Source organism: Crocuta crocuta, unplaced genomic scaffold (genome assembly GCF_008692635.1).
Source record: "Crocuta crocuta isolate KB4526 unplaced genomic scaffold, BGI_CrCroc_1.0 scaffold1044, whole genome shotgun sequence".
In the NCBI taxonomy this organism is placed as follows: domain Eukaryota; kingdom Metazoa; phylum Chordata; class Mammalia; order Carnivora; family Hyaenidae; genus Crocuta; species Crocuta crocuta.
The window spans coordinates 320,928-342,922 of NW_027528907.1; positions in this window are offsets into that span (position 1 = coordinate 320,928).

Below are 21,995 nucleotides of genomic sequence, written 5' to 3' on the forward strand. Positions count from 1 at the left end.
AATCACACACTTGCTGGATAGAGTATTCTTGGCTGCATATTTTTTCTGTTCATCACATTGAAGATCTCCTGCCATTCCTTTCTGGCCTGCCAAGTTTCAGTAGATAGGTCTGTCACCACTCTGATAGGTTTCCCTTTGTATGTTAGGGTCCTTTTCTCCTTAGCTTCTTTCAAAATTCTATCTTTGTGCTTATATTTTGCCAGTTTCACTATGATATGTCATGCAGAAGATCGATTGAAGTTCTGTCTGAGAGGAGTTCTCTGTACCTCTTGAATTTCAACATCTACTTCTCTCCCCAGGTTAGGGAAGCTCTCTGCTATAATTTGTTCAGGACTCCTTCAGCACCTTTCCCTCTCTCTTCCTCTTCTTGGATTCCTATGATATAGATATTGTTCCGTTTGATTGTATCGCTGACCTCTCGAACTCTTCTTTCATGTTCCTGGGTCAGTTTATCTATCTTTTTCTCAGTTTCTTTTTTTTCTATAATGGTGTCTTCTAAATCACTTATTCTCCTTTCTGCCTCTTCAATCCGTGCAAAGGACGCCTCCAGTTTATTATTATCTCATTTATTGCATTATTTAATTCATCGTAACTATTTTTATGCTCCATAGTGTTTGTAGCCATAGTTTCACTGATGTTCTCCATGCTTTTTTTCAAGTCCAGCGATTAATTTTATGATTATTGTTCTAAATTCTTGTTCAGTTATTTTTGCTTATATCTGNAGATATTGTTCCGTTTGATTGTATCGCTGACCTCTCGAACTCTTCTTTCATGTTCCTGGGTCAGTTTATCTATCTTTTTCTCAGTTTCTTTTTTTTCTATAATGGTGTCTTCTAAATCACTTATTCTCCTTTCTGCCTCTTCAATCCGTGCAAAGGACGCCTCCAGTTTATTATTATCTCATTTATTGCATTATTTAATTCATCGTAACTATTTTTATGCTCCATAGTGTTTGTAGCCATAGTTTCACTGATGTTCTCCATGCTTTTTTTCAAGTCCAGCGATTAATTTTATGATTATTGTTCTAAATTCTTGTTCAGTTATTTTTGCTTATATCTGTTTTGAGCAGTTCTTTAGCTGTCAATTCTTCCTGGAATTTCTTTGGAGGAGAGTTCTTCCATTTCGTCATTTTGGTTAGCTTTCTATCTCTTGTTAGTTTTAAAAGCTTTCTCTGCACTCTGCACCTGTGAGCGCTGCTGTACCAAAGAAGGCTCTTTGACTATCCAAGGCCTGTCCATTCAGAAAGTGTTCTTTGAATGGTATCTCTTAGTCTCTCTTGTTGAGACCTTGGTTATTTTATTTTCCTACTCGTAGTGGTATTTGGGACTCTCCACCATGTGTACTTTGGGCTTGTTTCTTCAGGTAGTCCTGGAAAAGAAAACAGACAAATTCACAGGGAACAAAGGCACACAAATGCACAGACAAATCCAACAAACACGCAAACCGAAAGGGAAAACGAAAAAGAAAAGAGAAAAGAGGAAGCGGGAAGGCAAATTATAAGAAATAAAAATTCATAAAAAAAAGAAAAGAAAAGCAAAAAAGAAGAAACTCAATAGACAAAGAACAGATTAAAGCATGTAACCAGATTTCCCAGCTACAAATAAATAGCTAGGTGTATGCAGTGCTGGTGGAAGAGCATAGAGAAAGAGAGAAATGACAGGGATGAAGTGCAATTGGAAATGAAATGAGCATGCAGGAGGAATAAGAGGCTTTTTCCAAAGAGCAAAAGAGTGGAATATGGTTGGAGAGGCAAAAGAAATGATGATGATGCTACTCAGAGAAACTATATAGTCTGATTACTCTAGAGAGAAAGAGATGAAACCATAGTTAGGTGTAGAATTTACATCTAGAGAATGGATTAAATGTGACTGTTTAAGCAAGCCAGTGAGCAGAATTAATCAGGGCAGTGCATCCATGTTGGTCTTTCCCCGGCTCTGGTAAAAAAAAAAAAAAAAAAAAAAAAGGGCAGCTCTCTAGCTGGGATGGGTGTGGTTTGATCCAGTGCATCCCGCGGGAGTCCTGCCTTGGCGGTTGTGGGGAGAAGAGTGGAGGCGCCCCAATCCCTTCTTGAACCAAGCATTGCAACTCACTTTTTTGGGTGTGGAAACTCCCTGTGCCGTGGGCATGGCCAAGGTGGGCCGTGCTCTATATCCCAGGCCAGGCTTCATTTCCAGGTCTCAGTCCAAGTGCCCCATTGAAATTGCTCGAAATATAAACTCGCAGGTGAGCCCCTCAGAGCAGTTTCAAGCCTCTCGCCTTCCCCCTGGGGATCGAGTCAGAAGCCACTGCTCTGGTCTCCTCCAGGTCGGGCTGGCAAGCGAGGAGCAGTTTCACCCAGGGTCGCCTGGAAATAGTGCGTCCTGTCTAGGGTCAACTGGACAGCAGGAAACCAGGTTCCTCTGTGTCCCATCACCCGAAATATAAACTTGCGGGCAAATCTCTCAGAAGGTTTAGGTCTTTTACCTCCTCCTCTAGGGGTCCAGCCAAGCCATAAGCACAAAGGCGAAGCCGCCAGGTGTCCCCTGCGGGTCGAGCTGGTGAGCAAGGAGCCGTTTCCCTGGGGGTCGCCTGGGACGAGTGTGTCCAGCCTAGGGTCAGCTGGAGAGCAGGAAACCGGTTCCCTCTGTGTCCTGAGCGGAGGTTTTTCTTTTCTCCAGTGACAGGGACAGTGTCTTGAGCTGTGTCGGCCACTCTTTTTCTCCCCTTAGACTCACTGTGGTTCCCCGCAGAGGGGGATCCCCCCCCCAACGTGTCTCCGGTCCCGGCCTGATTTTATCTTCCCCAGTTCGCACTCACGCTATAAGGTTTTCTCAGCGGACTCTGTCTCCTTTTCCTCCCAAACTCCGGGATTCTGTAAGGGTTCCTATGGCTTCAGGCCTTCTCTGTGTGAGAGATGGGGGTGAGTGAAATGTATAGAGCTCCCTACTTCTCCTCCATCATAGGATGTCAATTTTTTAATGTTTATTTATTTTTGAGACATAGAGAGACAGAGTGCAAGCAAGGGAGAAGCAGAGAGAGAGGGAGACACAGAATCTGAAACAGGCTCCAGGCTCTGAGCTGTCAGCAGAGAACGTGATGCAGGGCTCAAACCCATGAACCACGAGATCATGACCTGAGCCAAAGACAGATGCTTAACCGACTGAGCCACCCAGGCGCCCCAAGGTGTCAATTTTTAATTGAATGAGCAATAGCTCATACATTCGTTGTATTTGTTCTGGGCATATATCCTAGTCATTCCATATGTATATAAATTATGTGTTAGGTACATAACCACATGTGTACCTATCATGTGAAAACATGCAACATTATTATTACAGATGGACTCAATTCCATTGACTGTACTTTATATCTGTATGACTTATCCATTCCGTAGCTGGAAGCTGGTATCCCTCTCTCAAAGGTGTCAGCTTTTATCTAATCTAAGTATTTTGGTGATAAACACAATTACCTGTTGTAAATTGTAAATTGATGTATAAATTGGTGCTCTAGTTTTCCTTGAATACTGTTTAAAGCATTACAAATGATGTCATTACAGTGATAAATTCGGCTTCAATATTCATTCACAATAAAGGAGAAGGAAAAGATTTCTTTGTGTCCCAGGCCCTGTCACGAAGATCCTTCCCAGTCTCGAGAGCGGGCTTAGTTGCCCAGAGAACCTTCAGTGCCTCAGGTGAGCGGCCATGGCCTTCAACATTGCAGGAATTCCCACAGTGGCCAGAAGATGGCGCGCGAACACCACAAACCGGGAGGGGCGGGGTCCTCTGCGTGAGGGCCGGCAGAGGGCGCCCCACTGGCTTTTCTGACCCAGGGCACCTGAGTGCAGGAAGGGCTTCTGTTGCCTCCAGGTGACTCAGGACCTCTGCAGCTGCCTCAGGACAGAGACCAGAGCTGCGTTTCCTGCAGGTTCCACCACCCGTTCCCCCCTCCCGGTTGCCCCAGGAGAGATGTTGGGAACATTGGAGCCACTTGGAGACTCCTGAGTCACAGAGAGAATCTGCCTTGTTGGGCTGAATACTGAGGACAGGGCGCTGGGTGGCTTCCCTGGGCACGCTGGTAGGTGAGCCGCACAGTCTCTTGCATTTTCTGGGATTTTGCCGTGTTTCATTTCTCACTTTCCCTGACGGTATTTGAACAAGATGTAGTTTACTAAAGGATCCGTGGATTTAGGGGTCCCACGACATCACATCATAGATGCAGTGGATAGTTTGTTCCAGATTCAAGCTTGTTTCTGGGGAGAAATCCTGACAAATTCAGAAGAACGGGAGCCCCAATCAGTCAGGATGTGAATACATGGAAATACTCTCAGGACCTTATGGAAGAATGAGCTGGGACCCACTTTTCGAGTCCTGCTGGAACCAGAGACCAAGGTAAAAGCACAAACTGTCCCCCACAATATGCAAACCATGAGAGACTCTTGAATGCTGAGAACAAACCTAGGGCGGGATGGGGGTGGGGTGCAGGGGAGGGGGGAAGGGGCATGGAGGAGGGCACTTGTGGGGATGAGCATTGGGTGTTATATGAAACGAACTTGACAAAAAACTATTTAAAAAATAAAATAAATATTTAATGGTTCTTTTTCCAACATAGTGAAGTAATTGAAAACTAGAGAAAACCTGTGATAGGTTGGTGTAATAAATCTTATGTCATTTTTTAATTTAAATTCCAGTTAGTAAAGCTACAGTGTAATATTAGTTTCAGATGTACAATATAGAGCAGCACCACCACACATCACCCAGTGCTCATCACAAGTGCGCTCCTTAATGCACATCACCTGTTTCACCCATTCCCCACCCCACTGTGGAAACCCTCAGTTTGTCTCCTCGTTAAGAGTCTATTTGTCATGGTCTCTGCTTTTTCCACCTTTTGTTTCATTTCCATGTGTTAACGAAATAATATGGTAGTTGTCTTTCTCTGACATGCTTATTTCACCCAGCAGAACGTTCTCTAGCTCCGTCCACCTTGTTGCAAATGACAAGATTTCATTTTTTACTGCTAACTAATATTCCATTCCATATACTACCTCCATATGCATTCCATAGACTACATCTTTTTTTAAATTTTTTTTAATGTTTTATTTATTTCTAGGAGAGAGAGAGAGAGAGACAGCGTGAGCAGGGGAGGGTCAGAGAGAGAGGAAGACACAGAATCTGAAACAGGCTCCAGGCTCTGAGCTGGCAGTCAGCACAGAGCCCGACGAGGGGCTCGAACCCATGAACCGTGAGATCATGAACCTAAGCGAAAGTTGGACGTTTAACCGACGAAGTCACCCAGGCACCCCCATAGACTACATCTTCATGTATTCATCAGTTGATGGATACTTGGGTAGTTTCCATAATGTGGCTGCTGTAGAAAATGCTGCTATAAACATTAGGGTGCATGTATCTGTTTGATATATTATTTTTGTATTCTTTGTGTAAATAGCTTGTGGTGAAATCGCTGGATCCTAAGGTAGTTCTATTGTCAATTTTTTGAGGAATCTCCATAATGCTTTCCAGAGTGGCTGCTCCAGTTTGCATTCCTACCAACAGTGCAAGAGGGCTCCTCTCTCCCCACATCCTTGACAACGCCTGTTGTTTCATCATCGATCCCTTTTAGTCATTCTGACCGATGTGAGGTGTTGTCTCATTGTACTTTTGAACTGTATTCCCCGATAATCAGTGTTGTTGAGCATCTTTACATGTGTTGGCTGTCTGTCTTCTTTGGGAAAATGTATATTCATGTGTTCCGTCCATTTTTTATTGGAGTTCTCATTTTTGGGTGTAGTATCACTTTATATATTTTGGATACTAGCTCTCTATCAGATGTCATTTGCAAATATCATTCTGTAGGTAGCGTTTTAGTTTTCTTGATTGTTTCCTTAGTGACAGAGCCTTTTATTTTTATGAAGTCCCATTATTTTTGCTTCTGTTTCCCTTACATCAGGAGACATATCTACAAAGACATTTATACAGTCAATGTGAAACAAGTTACTGCCTGCGTTCTCCTCCGGGGTTTTTATGATTTCAGGTTTCACACATAGTTCTTTATCCATTTGGAATTTATATTTGTGTATGTTGTAAGTAAGTGGTCCGTTTTTGTTGTTGTTTGCAGGTTGTTGTCTAGTTTTCCCAAAACTTTATGATAAGGAGATTTTTTTTAATTTATTTACTTATTTTTATGGGGCGCCTGGGTGGCTCAGTCGGTTGAGTGTCTCATCTTGGCTCATGTCCTGATCTCACTGCTCATGGGTTTGAGCCCCACATTGGGCTCTGTGCTGACCGCTCAGAGCCTGGAGCCTGCTTTGGAAGCTGTATCTCCCCACCTCTATGCCCCTCCCATGCTCATGCTCTGTCTCTGTTTCTCAATAATAAATAAATGTTTAAAAATTTTTAATTATTTATTTTTGAGAGGAAAGGAGTGAGGGGGAGAGAGAGAGAATGCCAAAGAGGGGCAGAGAGGAATGGAGAGAGTGAGAAACCCAAACAGGCTTTGCACTGTCACAACAAAGCCAGACATGGGGTTTTAACTCACGAACACTGAGATCATGGTCTAAGTTGGATCCGATATCAGACGCTTCAGTACTGAGATACCTATGCTCCCCAAGATGATCATCTTTCCTTTGGATAGTCTTTCCTGCTTTGTTGAGGATTATTGACAATATAGGTGTGAGTTCATTTCAAGGTTTCCATTCTACTGATCTATGTGTCATTTATTTATTTATTTATTTATTTATTTATTGCCAGTACCATACTGTTCTGATCACTATAGTTATGTAATACAACTAAAAGTCTGGATTTGTGATGTCTCCAGCTTTGATTTTCTTTTTCATGTTTCTTTTGGCTATTTGGGGTCTTTTGTGGTCCCAAACAAAATTGAGAATTATTCGTTCTAGTTTTGTGACAAATGTTTTGTTAGTTTGATAGGGATTTCATGAAATGTGTAGATTATTTTGGGTGGTATACACATTTTAACAGTATTTGTTCTTCCCATCCACGACCATGGAATGTATTTCCATTTCTTTTGTCCTCCTCCATTTCTTTTATCAGTGTTTCATAGCCTTTAGAGTACAGGTCTCTCACATCTGAGGTTAGGTTTATTCCTAGTATCTTATGGTATTGGATGCATTTGTCAATGAGATTGATTCCTTAATTTCTCTTTCTGTTAATTCATGATTGGACTATAGAAATGCAGCAGATTTCTGTACATTGATTATTGTATATGTTCACTTGCCAAATTCATAGATCCATTCAACAGTTTTTAAGTGAGTCGTTCAAGTTTTTTGTATAAAGCATCAGGCCATTTACAAATAGCAAAAGTTCTACTTATTCCTCGCTGATGTGGATGCCTTTTGTTTCTTTTTGTTGTCGGATTGCTGTGGCTAGGACTTTTAGTACCATGTGAAATAACAGTGGTGAGAAGCATCATCCCTGTTTTTTTCCTGACCTTAGAGGAAAAGCTTTCAAATTTTCCTCATTGAGGATGAGATTAGCTGTGGGTTTTTCATAGATGACCTTTATTATGTGCAGGTGTGGTGTGTCTCAATCTACTTTGCTGAGGGGTTTTCTCATGAATGGATGTGACATTTTGTCAAATACTGTTTCTGCATCTGTTGAAAGCATCCTATTGTTCTTCTCCTTTCTTCTATTTCTGTGGTCCATCATGTTGATTGATCTGTGAATGTGGAACCACCCTTGCAGCCCAGAAGTAGATCCCACTTGATTATGGTAAATGATTCTATTAATGTATTGTTGAATTTAATTTGAAGGTATTTTAATGAGAATTTCTGCATACATGCTCACCAGGGTACTTACCTGCAGTTTTATTCTTAAAAATTTTAAACATTTTTAATGTTTATTTATTTCCTTCAAGAGAGTGTGTGAGGATGTGTACATGAAAGTGAGGGAGGAGCAGAGCAACGGGGAGGGAGAGAATCCTGAACATGCTCCTCACTGTCAGGGTAGAGTCTAATGTGGGGCTTGAACCCATGAACCACAATATGATGACCAAATCCAAAATTACAAGTTGGACACTCAACTGAATGACCCACCCAGACGCCACTGCAGTTTTCGTTTTTAGTGGAGTCTTTATCTGGTTTTAGTATCAGGGTAATGCTGGCCTCATAGAATGAATTTGAAGTTTTTCTTCTTTATTCTTTTTTGGAATCATTTGAAAAAAATAGGTATTACCTCTTCTTAAAGGTTTGGTAGTTTTCATCAGTGATGCCATCTGGCCCTGAACTCCTGTTAGGTGGTTTCAGTTTTTGTATAACTGATTCAGTTTCTTTCTGCTTTTGGATTTTCTATACCTTCCTGTTTCAGTTTTGGTAGTTTATATGTTTCGAGCAATTTATCCATTTCTCTCAGGGTGTCCAATTTGTTTGCATATAGTTTTTCATAATGTTACCTTCTACCTGTATTTCTGTGGTGTTTTTATTTCTTCTCTCTTATTTGTCATTTTATTTGAGTCATTTCTCTCTTCTTTTTGATAAGTCTGGCTAGGAGGTTTTCAAGTTTATTAAGGGTTTCAAAGAAACAGTGCCTAGTTTCATTGATTTGCTCTAGTGCTGTTTTTTAGTTTCCATATCACTAATTTCTGTTTTTATATGCATTATTTCCTTCTGTTGTCTTTAGGCTTGGAGTGTTCTTTTTCTCATTCCTTTAGTTGTAAGTTTGGATTCTTTGAGCTTTTTCTTGCTTTTTAACATAGGCTTATATTGCTATATACTTCCATGATAGGACTGCTTTTGCTGCATTCCAAAGTTTTGTGCCAGTGTGTTTTCATTTTCATTTGTTTCAGTGTATTTTCTCATTGATATGTTAGTTGACCCATTCATTTAGTAGCATGTTGTTCAACCTCCACTCATTTGTGGTCTTTTCTTTGTATATGTGTGTATGTTGTTGACTTCAAGTTTCCTAGCTTTGTGGACAGAAAAGATGCTTTGTCTGATCTCATCTTTGTTTTCTTCTTTAGGCCTGATTTGTGACCTAGTCTGCGATCGATTCTTGAGAATGTCCCATGTGCACATGAAAAGAATGTGTATTCTGCTATTTTAGTATGGAGTGTTCTGAATATATGTTAAGTCCCTGGTCCAGTGTATTATTCAAAGCCATTGTTCCCTTGTTGATGTTCTGTTTAGAGGATCTGTCTATTGATGAGGGTAGGGTTTTAAACTCCTCTACTCTTGTTATATTGTCATGAGTTCCTTTGTGTTTGTTGTTAATTGTTTTATATATTAGGTGCTAGCATGATGGGTGCATAAAACTTTATAATTTTTCAATCTTATACTTTGATTTTCCCCTTTATTATGAGATAGTGTCTGTCTTCATCTCTTGTTACAGTTTTATTCTTTTTTTTTAAGTTGACATAATGTGCATTATCAGTTTCAGGAGTAGAATTCATGGATTCATCACTTACATACAACACACAGCGCTCATCATAACAAGTGTCCTCCTTAATATCTACTCCCCCATCTATCCCATCACCCACCCATCTCCCTCCATCCATCCTCAGTTTGTTCTCTGTCATTGAAAGTGTCTTGTGGTTTGTTTCCCACTCCTCCCTTTCCCCTCCCCCTTTCCATGCTTTCATCTTTATTGCTTCTTAAATTCTACATGAGTGAAATCATGTATTTGTCTTTCTCTGATTGACATATTTTGCTTAGCATAATTTTTGCTTAACATTCTAGCTGAAGCCACATTGCAAATGGCAAGATTTCAGTCTTTTTGATGGCTGAGTAATATACCATTGTACATTTATTTGTGTGTGTGTGCACGCATGCATGCATACACATATACCACAATTTCTTTATACCTTCATCAGTTGATGGATATTTGTGCTCTCTCCATAGTTTAGCTCTTGTTGATAATGCTGCTGGAAACATTAGGTGCTTGCAATTTCGCTATTAGGAATTTACACAAAATGTACAAAAATAAAGCCTTGGTTTTAAAGTCTATTTGGTCTGATATAGTATTGCTACTGGCTTTTGTTTGACATTATTGGCATGTCAATGTTTATTCCCTCACTTTAAATCTGCAGATGACTTTCGGTCCAAAATCAGGCTTTGTTGGAAGCATCTAGATAGGTCTTGTTTTGTTGTTGTGTTGTTCTGTTTTGTTTTGTTTGTCCACTCTGACACCCTATCTGATGTCTTTTGATCGAAGCACATAATATTTACTTTTAGAGTAATTATTGATAGATATGTATGTAGTGCCATTTTATTAGTTGTTTTCCATTGTTTCTTGATGTTTTTCCTGATCCTTTTTTGTCTGTATCACTTTTGGTCTTTCCACTCAAAGAGTTCCATTTAAGTATTCTTTTCTTATGAATGTTATTACATTTATTTATTTATTTTTAATATTTCTTTTATTTTTCAATTTTAAGCCCAAGTTAGTTATCTTATAGTGGAATACACTTTCAGGAGTAGAATTTAGTGATCCATCAATTACATAACATACCCAGTACTCATTGCAAGTGCCCTCCCTAATGCCCATCACCCATTTAGCCCGTCCCCCTATTCAGTAACCTTCTAGGAACCTTCAGTTTATTCTCTGTTTTAAGTCTCATACTTTGACTCCCTCTCTGTTTGTATCTTATTTTTGCTCCCCCTCTACTGTGTTGATCTGTTTTATTTCTTAAATTCCATAGATGAGAGAAATAATATGATGTGTGTCTTTGTCTGACATATTTTGCTTAGCATAATGCAGTCTAGTTCCATCCACGTTGTTGCAAATAACAATATTTGATTATTTTTGATTGCCGAGTTAACATTCCATTGTATATATATACCACATCTTCTTTATCCATTCATTAGTCACTGGTCATTTGGGCTCTTTGCATGATTTAGCTATTGTTGATAATGGGGCTATCAACAGTGAAGTGCATGTGCCCCTTCGAGTCAGCATTTGTGTAATCCCTTCAATAAATATTTAGTGGTGCATTTGCTCTGTCATTGCGTGGCTCTATTTTTAGTTTTTCTGATGAATCTATTTTCAAGAGTGACTATACCGGTTTGCAATCCCACCAGTATTGCAAAAGGGTTCCCCTTCTCCACACCTTTGCCAACATCTGTCATTTCCTGAGCTGTTAAATTTAGCCATTCTAAAAGGTGTGAGGGGATAACTCATTGTGGTTTTGACTAGTATTTCACTGATGATGAGTCAGGTTGAATATCTTTTCATGTCTCAGCTATCTGGATATCATCTTTGTTAAAGTGTCTATTCATGTCTCTTGCCCATTTCTTCACTGGATTATTTGGGTTTTAGGTGTTGAGTTTGCTAAGTTCTTTACAGGTTTTGGATACTAACCTTTATCTGATATGCCAGTTGTAAATATCTTCTCCCATTCCATCAGATGCCTCTTAGTTTTGTTGATACTGTCCTCTGCTGTGCAGAAGCTTTTTATCTCGATGAGGTCCCAATAGTTCATTTTTGTTTTTGTTTCCCTTGCTTCTGGAGATAAATCAAGTAAGAAGTTGGTGTGGCCAGGATCAAAGAAGTTGTTGCCTCTATTCTCCTCTAGGATTTTGATGGTTTCCTGTCTTACATTTAGATTTTTTCATCCACTTTGAGTTTATTTTTGTGTATGGTGTAAGCATGTGGTTCAGGTTCATTCTTCTTCTTGCTTTCCAGCTTTCCCAGTAACATTTGCTGAAGAGACTTCTTTTTCCACTGAATATTCTTTCCTGCTTTGTCAAAGATTAGTCAGCCATATGTTAGAGGGTCCATTTCTTTGTTCCCTATTCCATTCCATTGATCTATGTGTCTCTTTCTGTGCCCGTATCATATTGTGTTGATGATTACAGCTTTGCAATACACCATAGAGTTCAGAACTGTGATGTCTCCAGCTTTGTTTTTCTTTTTCAACATTACTTTGCCTAATCAGGCTCTATTTAATCCATACAAATTTTAGCCTTGCTTGTTCTAGCTCTGTGAAGAAATCTTGTGTAGTTTTGATAGGGATTGCATTAAATGTGTGGATTGCTTTGGGTAGTATTGACATTTTAACGATATTTGTTCTTCTAATCCATGAGTATGGAATGGTTTTCCATTAATTAGTGTCTTCTTCAATTTCTTTCATAGGTTTTCTGTTGTTTTCAGTGTATTGATCTTTTACCTCTTTGGTTGGGTTTATTCCTAGGTATTTTATGGTATTCAGTGCAAGTGGGATATGAGATCAATTCCTCAATTTCTCTTTCCGCTGCTTCATTACTGACATAGAGTATTACCATCACCTTCTGTATATGGATTTTATATCCTGAGACTTTCCTGGATTCCTGTATCAGTCCTCACAGGTTTTTGCTGAAGTCTTTGGGATTTTCACAGAGCATATCATGTCTGCAAAGAGTGAAACTTTGACTTCCTCCTTGCCAATTTGGACACCTTGTATTTCTTTTTGTTGTCTGCTTGCTGAGGCTATGATTTACAACAGTATGTTGAATAGTAGTGATGAGAGTGGACATCTTGGTCATGTTCCTGACCATAGGGGAAAAGCTCTTAGTTTTCCCCCATCGAAGATGGTATTAGCTGAGAGACTTTTGTATATGGACGTTAAGATGTTGAGGCATGATCCTTCTATCCCTCCTTTCTTGAATTTCTTTTTTTTATCAGTAAGGATTCTGTATTTTGTCAAATGCTTTTTCTGAATCTATTGAGAGTATCATGTAGTTCTTATCCTTTGTTGTATTAGTGTGATGTATCACATCAATTGATTTGCAGATATTAAAACAGCCCTGCATCCCAGGAATAAATCCCACCTCGTTGTGGTGACTAATCCTTTTTAGGTATTGTTAGGCCTGTTTTGCTAAGTTTTATTGAGAATTTTTGCATCCAGGTTCATCAGGGACATTGGTCTGTGGTTCTCCATTTTAGTGGGGTCATTGACCAGTTTGGACCCAAGGCAATGGTAGCCTTGTAGGATGCGTTTGGAAGTATTCCTTCCATTTCTCTGGCCATGACTTTATCTTGTTCTTTCATTTGGTATACATTCCTCTGTCTTGGCATTTTGTCTGAGTATCTGCCTTCTCTGTGTCACAAAAGGTCATTATGTTACCTGCCTGTGAAATTAATGGCTTTATGAAGAGGAGGTCATTTAGTGTCCAGGGTCTGACACTTAAGGGAGTGTCTCTGAGGTGTGTTGCATGCATTGTTTTGTGTTCTGGCAGCACTATCCTTCCGGCTAGTTGTCTGCAGAGGCTGCCCTTGCTTGATATGGGCAGTGTATGGTCGTTGGGCACAACGTGATGAGTTTTAACTAGATGTGCTCTGATCTGCTTGTTACATGAGACTTGAAACGACTGCCACTAGAATTGAAGCCCTGCGGAACTGTCTGGTCAAGAGAGGTAGTGTGGTCAGGGGCTTCTGCTGGTCTTCTGGGGAAGGGACCAGATCCATTGGGACTGAGCCTAGCTCAACCCAGAAGGGCAGTCAGACCAGAGTGCAGGGGGCTGCCAGGCAGCCAGTGTGGGAATTGCATTGTTTCCAGCAGGTGGCTCTGTGTTTATGCTCGGGGGCAGAGGAGGGATATGACACCACCCAGTTCCTTTGTCCCTAGAGAGGCATCTTTGTGAACCCTTTCTCTCAGGGATGCGCTCCAAGGAGAGGGTATAATCTCCCCACTGTGTGCACCAGGTGTTGTACAGATCATTGTTTCCATGCCATCTGCCTGCAAGTAGTTTGCCTGCCTTCTCTCCAGGAGTAGGACAGTGCCCTCAGGGCTGCATCCCAGCTGAGCTTGCTAATCTTTAAAACTGCACATTCTTGAGGTGCCTTCATGGTTTGGTTAAGTGTCTGACTCTTGATACTAGCTCAGATCATAACCTCATGGTTTTGTGATTCTCTCTCCCTCCCTCACTGCCCCTCCCTTGCATGTGCTCTCTTTCTATCTCTCCCAAAATAAATAAACTGAAAAAAATAAAAATTAAAAAATTAGTGGCATGGAATACCTTATTTAGGCAAGATTGCCACCCTGAGGGAAATGGGAGGGGTCTATCAGTAAAATTAGCAGCACCGTCTAGGAAATTCTTTGTTGATTGCTTTCATTCTTTGTTTAAAGGTTACATTCCTGCAGGAATGAATCTAGGTGTGGTGAATGAGGCCTTAACATAAGTAACTCCATGATGGGCCTATTGTTTTTCTTAACATTCCAAATGCAAATTCTTACACATCCATTTGTTTATATAGCCCCAAATAACATTTTAGCCATCTACTGCCCGCCTGATTTTCATATCCTGCGAAACTATCACCATGCACTAATCATAGATGTAGATCAACTCTGTGGCTCTAAGATCTCTGTGAGTCTAAGTTACATTGATCTAAGTTATGACATCTTTTGAGTCTAAGTTACTGCTGGCCATTTGAAGTGTTTGACCTAGGGATCCCCAGCCATGCTGCTGAGCCATCATTTAGGCACAGAATCACCTTTTCCAAGTCACCTCTTCCTAGAAGCTTGTCTTGCCTCCTTGTACTTCTGGATTTTCGCCTTTGGCAGGTCACATGCTGCAAAGGGCATCCATTCATGCAAGCTGTCAACATGGCTCAAATAAAGTTGCTTGCCTGTGACTGCAGCTTCATGATCACATCTTTTTCCTTCTGAAACTCCTTGAATTCACTATTCTTCTTCTAATCTTTGAATATCATTTTGAATTTGAAATATTTGACTCTTGTATTTCTGCAAAAAATATGCATGAAAATATTAAAGCAAGGATTCTTTAGAATAAGTGAGCCAGTCACAATGATCCATCTGGCCGTTTGTACATTTTTGTGAAAATGTTCAGGCATGATGTGAAGTTCATCCTGTAAAATCTGAGTATGGTTCATTATCTAGGATAACCACCTTTATGGAAATCCATTCAATGACGTGCACATTCAAGATCAGAAAACCTCTTAACCAATATATACATGTGTTATTATCTTAAAGTGTGTTTAAAGAAAAAATAGGTATTTCTGTGTATTGAATACCATTCTGTCTGATTCACTTTTCTGTAACATGAATGCTGTTATTTAAATAAAATGATAGTAAGAACACAAAGAATAGGTAAATGTCAATACTAGGACTAATTATGTAATATTATATGTCAAAAAATAAAACCATGATTAGTAATAATCTTTTGATTCATGATGGGTTTCTAGTTACCAAAACAATTGGGAAGATAGTATTGAGTCTCCACATACATCTGACAGTTTTCTGGTTATTGATATCATATCAGTTGTACACTATCACAATCAATATACAAAAGAGAGATGGTATTATTAACTAAAGTTTATATTTTTACTCAGATTTCTTAGGTTTTCACCTCTTCTATTCCAGGCTCCTCCCAGATAGCACATTACCTTCAGTCATCCTGTCTCCTTGGACTCCACTTGGCCATGACGATTTTTAAATATTCCATATTTTTCATGACCTGCAAAGTTTTGATAGGTACTTTTGTAGAATGATCCTTGGTTGGAATATAACTAATGTTTTCAAATGACTAGACCAGAGTTATGTGTTTTGGAGCATAAGATGCAGAGGCAAAATGCCATCCATAATTTTCATTTCACATAAAAGACGTTTACTCTAAAGAATGGGGTCTTTTGTGGTTCCATACAAATATAAGGATGATACTACATCTGTGACAAGTGCTGTTTGTATTTTGATGGAAATTACATTAATTGTATCAATTGCTTTGGGTAGCATAGACATTTCACAATATTTGTACTTCCAATCCATGAGCATGGAATGTCCTACCATTTCTGTGTCATCTTGAATTTCTTTCATCAGTATTTTAAAGAGTATAGGTTGCTCAGCACTTTGGTTAGGTTTATTCACAGGTATCTTACTATTTGGTGTGCAATTGTGGATGAGACTCTTTTGTTAATTTCTCTATTATTTCACTGTTGTCTAGAAATGAAACATCATTCTGTACAATGATTTTGTATCCTGTGATGTTGCTGAATTCATTTATCAGTTCTAGCAGTTTTGGGGTGGAGTCTTTAGTGTTTTCTATATAGAGTGTCATGTCTATTACATAGACTTCCAGCACTATGTTTAATAAAAGTGTTGAGAGTAAACCCGCTTTTCTTGTTCCTGACCTTAGAGGGAAAGCTCTCAGATTTTCCCCATTGAGGATGATGTTAACTGTGGGGTTTTCATATGACCTTTACTATGTTGGTGTATATTGTCTCTAAACTTACCTTTTTGGTCTCTCTCTTTTTTTTTTTTTATCATGAATGAATGCTGTTCTTTATCGAATGTGTCTTGCTGTCTGTACTGAAATGATCATATGGTTCCTTTCTTTTAACATTTATTAATTTTTGAGAAAGAGAGCATGAGCAAGAGAGGTACAGGGAGAGAGGGAGATACAGAATTTAAAGCAAGCTCTTGGCTCTGAGCTGTCAGCACAGAGCCCAAGGTGGGGCTTGAACACATGAACCACTAGGTCATGAGCTGAGCTGATGTCAGATGCCCAAAGGACTGAGCCATCCAGGTGCCCCAATTATATGGTTCTTATCCTTTCTCCTGGTGACATAATGTGTAACATGGAATGATTTGCAAATATTGAACCACCCTTGCAGCTTGGGAATAAATCCCACTTAATTGTGATGAATGATATTTTTAAGGAATCGTTGAATTTGTTTTGCTAATATTTTAGTGAGAATTTTTGCATCCATGTTCATCAGGAATATTGGTCTGGAGTACTTTTTTAGTGGACTCTTTATCTGCTTCTGGTGTCAGGGCAATGCTGGCCTCATTGAATGAATTTGAAGTTTTCCATTCTTTTCTATATTTTGGAATAGCTTAAGAAGATTAGTGATTAACTCTTTTTGAAGTGTTGTGTAGAATTCACCCGTGAAGTCATCTGGTCTTAGATTTTTTTTTTCCTTGGGAGTTTTTTCACTACTGACTCAATTTCTTTGCTGGCTATTGGTCTGTTTGTGTTTTCCATTTCTTTCTGTTTCAGTTTATGTACTTTGTATGTTTCTAAGAATTTATCCTCTTCTTCCAAATTGTCCCAGTTGTTGCCATACAAGTTTTCATAATATTATCTTATGATTGTTTGTATTTCTGTGGTGTTGGTTGTGATTTCTCCTCTCTCCTTTGTGATTTTATTGAAATCCATTCTCTTTTTCTTGGATAAGTTTGGATAATGTTACCTATTTTTTTTTTCCCCACAGTGAACCAACTATTGCTCTCATTGGTCATTTCTATTGTTTGTTTAGTTTCTTTGTTATTTATCTTGGCCATAATCTTTATTATTTCCTTCCTCCTGCGGTTTTAGGTTTTGTTTGTTGTTCTTTTTCTAGCTCCCGTAGGTGTAAGGTTCAGCTCTTAATTTGAGATTTTTCTCCCTTCTTGGTATAAGCCTGGATTACTGTGAAATTCCTTCTAAGAACTACTTTCCTGCATTCTAAATGTTTTGGACAATGGTTTTTTTCATTTCCATGTATTCTTAAAACTTCCTCTTTGATTTCCTGGTTGACCCATTCATTGTTTAGTAGTATATTATTTAACCTCCATGTATTTGTGGTCTTTCCAGATTTTTCTTGTGGTTGATTTCTTTTCTTTTCTTTTTTTTTAATTTTTAATGTCTTATTTATTTCTGAGAGAGAGCGAGAGACAGCATGAGCAGGGGAGGGTCAGAGAGAGAGTGAGACACAGAATTCGAAACAGGCTCCAGGCTCTGAGCTGGCAGTCAACACAGAGCCCGATGCGGGGCTCAAACCCACGAACTGTGAGATCATGACCTGAGCCGAAGTTGGATGCTTAACCGACTGAGCCACCCAGGCGACCCTCTTGTGGTTTATTTCTAGTTTCATAGCGTTGTGGTATGAAAATATTCATGGTGTGATTTCAGTCTGCTTGAATTGGTTAAGGTTTGTTTTGTCAGCTCATATGTGATCTATTTTGGAAAATTTTCCATGTACACATGAAAAGAGTATATATTCTGCTGTGTCACAATGGTATGTTCTGAACATATGTGTCAAATCCATCTGTTTCACCAAGACATTCAAAGGCATCATTTCCTTCTTGATTTTTTGTTTCAATGATGTGTCCATTGATGTAAGTGGGGTATTAAAGTCTCATTATGAATTAGTTCCTTTATGTTATTAAGTTTTATGTATTTAGGTGTTTCAATGTTGGGTTCCTATATATTTACAGTTGTGATGTCATCTTGTTGGATTGTACACTTTAGTGTTAATATAGTGTCCTTCCTTGTCTCGTTATGTTCTTTGTTTTAAAGTCTATTTTGTCTGATACAAGTATTGCTACTCTGACGTTCTTTTGACATTCACTTGCGTGACATTACTCTATCCTCTCGCTTTCATTCTGTAGGTGTCTTTAGGTCCAAAATGGGTCACTTGTAGGAAGCATATGAATCTGTTTTGTTCATTCATCCATTATTACATCTTATGTCTTTTGATTGGAGCATTCGTTCCATTTACCTTCAAGGTAATTATTGGTATGTATGTATGTATGTATTGCCATTTTATTACCTGTTTTGTTGTGGTTTCTAATGATTATCTCCAATTTTTTCTTGTCTTTCTTTCATGTTTTGCTGATTTTCTTTAGTGATACATTTTTATTTCTTTCCCTTTATTCTTTATCTACTTATGACTGGTTTTTAGTATATGGTTACCATTAGATTTGTATATAACCTCTTCTTTAGCATTTTGTATTCTGTTGATGGTCATTGACTTTTGAACCCATTATTTTCTCCTCCCTATGTTTTTAATAATATCATTATATTTTATGTCTATTTTTGTGCATTCCTTGACTGATTTTTTGCAGAAATACTCATTTTGACTTGATGTGTGTCTTCTACCTCTATACTGTCCTGTCACTTTCAATCTCTCCTTTCCACTCAGAGATCCCTCTTGATATTTCTTGCAGCAATGGTTTAGTGGTACAAACTCTTTAATTTTTCTTTGGGAAACTATGTGTCTCCTTTTATTCTGAATGCTAGCCTTGCTGCATAGAGTATTCTTGACTGCTGATTTTTCCATTCAGCACGTTGAATATGTCATGTCACTTGCTTCTGGCTTGCCAAGTTTCTGTTGAGAAATCTGTAGTTAGCCTTATGCGTCTTTCCTTGTAAGTTAAGGACTTCTTTTGTCTTGCTGCTTTAAAGAGCTTTTCTTTATTACCATGATAATTTGCAAATTTGCTTACAGTATGTTTGGGAGTTGGCTTGATTTTGATGGGAGTTCTCTAGTCTCCTGGATCTGGATGCTTGTTTTCCTCGGTCAGTTAGGGAAGTTTTCAGATCCTCTTTCCTCAAATAATTTTCTGCCCCCTTTTCTTTTTCTTCTGGCACTCCTATAATATGAATGTTACTATGTTTGCTGTAATCACTGAGTTCCCTTGGTCTCGTCTCATGTTGCAGTATTCTGTTCTCTCTCTGGTTCAGTGTGATTGATTTCCACTGCTTAGTCTTCGAGGTCACAGATTTGTTCCTTTGCTTCTTCCATACCTCTGTTCATTCCAGCAAGCATGTTTCTCCATTATTGTGTTCTTAATCTCTACTGTGTTATTCCTTATCTCTATGTCAATAGTCTCTTTCTTCTACTCGTTTCACAACTCCAGTGAGTAGCCTTATGACCAATGCTTTAACTTCTGTATCAGGTATATGACTTATCTATCTTTTGCTTAGATCTCTGGCTGTAGCTGTCTCTAGTTCTTTCACTGTGGGTAAATATCTCTGTGTCCTCATTTTGTCTTTCTCTCTGGCTCTACTTTCTCTGTGTTAAGAAAATCAGCTATGTCTTTTGCACTTGAAACTAATGACTCTATGCAGAAGAGGTCCTGGAATCCTCTGTAGTGTATGTCCCCATTTACCAGAACCTAGACCTTTAGGACAATATCCTGTGGGTATTGCCCATTCCCTGCTGTTGTGTCTGGGTTTCTTTTCCTTTCAGTACAGGTGTCTACCCTGATTCTGTGCCTGTTGTGGGCTGTGTTTTCTATCTATCTATTTGTTAGCCGGGCCCAGGCAGACCAGATATGGGGTGGTATGCCTGCTGGGTAACTTGGAAGCATAGCTGGCGTGTTCACAAAATTGCACAAGACTACTAGTCCTGTGCCAGATTTCCTGATGTCCTTTGGTGGCCGGGGGCAATGTACCAGAGCAGCCAGGGGTTTGACCCTATGCACAGAGTGCAACAGTGGCTGGGGACATGTGGGTGGGTGAGACACATGAGGGTGGCTGGGGGTGCACAGCTGCATGTGGTGCAGATGTGCCTAGTGTGCTGTGGAAGCTATGTATGCAGCCAGCCGGACAGGGTGCCCATGTGTTTTTTACAAAGTTATCCATGAGCCCAGCGCTGAGGCCAGCAGGCTTAGCATGGGTGAACCCCAGTGTACTCTTGGGACTGGCACACAGCTAGCAGGTTAGGCATCAAGTGTCTGTGCAAACCCACCTCTGGTAGGTGCTTCTGTGCTTTTTCTGTGGGTGGAGTGGGAGAAAAATGTGACTGTGAGCTCCTTCATTGTTGAGGAAGTCCCCCAACACATTCAGAAATCAGCTTGAACAATTCAGTCTCTTTTTGCATCTGGCATTTTGTAAACTGCCATGTTTACATTGCCTCTTCACACAGGCAGAGACCTGGCTATATCACTCACCCTCCTGCCTCCACCAGTGCTGAGTCACCTGACCTCCTAAGCTCCATGATCCAAACTCAAGGAATTCAGCCCTTCTGGTTCTTAGAGCCAGATGTTATGGGGATGTCTTCCCTGTGTGAGCTCCTGGGGTGAGGGCTCACTTTCTCTGCCCTCTCTGCAAGCAAGTGCCTTCTACCTTTCTGACCTCCCTAACCTTTCAGATACAGCTTCTCTCGTTTGAATTGTGGTTTGTTCTGCCAGTCTTTGGATCACTCTCTGGTTTATGGACTTGCATATGGATGTTATTTAGTTGAAAACGTGGGACAGGTTGAGATCAGGGTCCTCCTACTCTGCTATTATTAATTTTTATATGTCTTACTTTCTTGGATTTTTGAGACATGGTTAGACAGATTCTTATCACCCATGCACTTCAGGATTAGAAACAAATTTTCCCATATTTTCTTCTAGTATTTTATATTTTGAAACTATCTTTAATGAGGCTTAATGTATATAAAACAAAGAGATTCAAGCAAAAGGGTATAATTTGATGAGACTTGATCATGGGTATAGCAGCATGAAATCAATCAATTTCTCTATAAACCTTGCATCACGATCCCTTTGTGTCTAACGTTAATGTTTCTTTTGAGTTAAGGACTAATTTATTTTTTACATTTTCAGATATTGTCCAGGTGTCTGAATGCTTGCACTGGGGTACCTCCTTTTCCAATAGTCTATATTCCCATATGTGTTGCACTCGGTCTAACTTTGGACTTTATCCTCTATTGTATCACTCTGTCCACCCAATTCCGTTGCCTACTTTAATGATGAGGGCTTCATAACTGGGTTGATTTTCAAAAAATGGCATGAGCTGCAGTTCTAGTTATGGTAGAAAGCACAGGCTTCTTCTGTTAGGTATTTAAAAGCAAGGCAGATATCTTGGGCACTGGTGCTGAGAATGTCACTCTTTTTTGCCAGCCCTCTTCCCCACTCTTGGAGACAAGAATCCCTTTTGTTAACACAGAAATGTAGGTGACGTCAGTAGAGAAAGGTCCCTTCCCTTCCCTTTGTACCTCCAACTCCCTGTTGCCAACTTCTGCCTGTCCCTTTCTCTGACTAAATCCCTCGGGCCCACTGCTCGACTCCAGCCATGATCAGGGTGTCCTCCAGCTGCTGGCCTGTGCCCTGGCCATCTGCCAGTGAGGAAACTGGGAGAGGATATGGAGTTCATGGGGCCAATCAAGAAATCTCTGCTCCATAGTGCCCTCCTGCACATGGTGCTGTCTGGGGACAGCTGCCGTCCTGGGCAAGGGTCTGTCTGGCTCCATGTGTGGCCTCCTCATACATGACATCTCCCATAGTCACTGCTGGTCCCTCATCCTTACCCACCATTAGAAGTCAGCCATATGCTAGGGACAGACACCTGTCTATATGACCCTGAGGCA